This window comes from Diaphorina citri, unplaced genomic scaffold (assembly GCF_000475195.1).
Source record: "Diaphorina citri unplaced genomic scaffold, Diaci psyllid genome assembly version 1.1 scaffold3857, whole genome shotgun sequence".
Taxonomy (NCBI): Eukaryota; Metazoa; Arthropoda; class Insecta; order Hemiptera; family Psyllidae; genus Diaphorina; species Diaphorina citri.
The window spans coordinates 28,781-29,767 of record NW_007381257.1 but is presented as its reverse complement, the minus strand read 5'-3'; the positions used below and the strand labels follow the sequence as shown (position 1 = coordinate 29,767).

At 30.0% G+C, this 987-nt stretch overlaps 1 protein-coding gene and 1 long non-coding RNA gene across 2 annotated transcripts in view; one reads left to right on the top strand and one right to left on the bottom strand.

Moving 5' to 3' along the window:
- The window catches only part of LOC113472093 (xaa-Pro dipeptidase-like), a 28,208-nt gene that overhangs the window by 6,349 nt on the left and 20,872 nt on the right, over positions 1-987 (bottom strand). The gene's annotated exons all lie outside the window — the stretch shown is intronic.
- LOC103520626 lies at positions 242-936 on the top strand. The gene is made up of 2 exons (XR_541950.3): positions 242-447; positions 528-936. It is a non-coding gene; the product is annotated as an uncharacterized LOC103520626 (long non-coding RNA).

Genomic DNA, 987 nt, shown 5'->3' with positions numbered 1-987 from the left:
GGCAAAAGAATATTTGGAGGCAGAGGTATGTTTTGTGCTTTGCACTCTCAAAAAAAAAAAAAAAAAAAAAAAAAAAAAAAAGAAATTGAGGGTAGAACAAATAGTTGTTTGGTCTTGTGTCAGTACTAGCTGCTTTAAGAGAACTATCCTGTAGAGTATAAGATTACATAAAAAAAGCTAACATTTACATTATGTGAGGTACCTTCTCGGTAGGGTGATGGTACAAGAAAGAGTAAATAAATAAATTTTAATTTACTGATTTGATGTTGTGATCAAAAATACAGCTATGAATCATGTAAGTTTACCAACCTACATTACATTATTACATCAAGGTATATCAGTATGTAACTAAGTATTTACTTATTATGTAGCTATACAAATCAAAATAATATGTTTAAAATTGAAGAATAAGCTAGCTTCTGTGAATGGAATGCTGTAATTTTCAAGGTTATTGGAAATTGTTGTTGTGGCAACTTCAGCTTTAGGCAAATGGTGATAGCAGAATATTAAAGAAAAGATTTTTCAAGGTTATTGGAAATTGTTGTTGTGGCAACTTCAGCTTTAGGCAAATGGTGATAGCAGAATATTAAAGAAAAGATTTTTTTTTTACTGCCATATACTGGTAATAACACATTAGGTAAGTAGGTATCAAATACTGATCAGACAAAAAAAAAAAAAAAGCTACATAGACCAAAAGTTCCCAGAAAAATGATATTGTTCCCCTAAATTTGGTGTTCATTGTACATTTGAAAATCAAAATCCCTAGAGAGATCTATCCATTGTGTGACACTCTGACTTGTGTGCACTTTTTAGCTTTTTTTTTTACCAAAAAGGCCAATGAGATAACAATTCACAACTCAAAACAACAGATTTTCAAAGCTCCAAAATGATCTAAATTCACACCTCACTTTACAGTTGAAAAAAAAAAAAAAAAAACTCTGAGTAAGTAGGTACTTGGAAAATTTAAACAGAAGCTTGCTTTCTTAA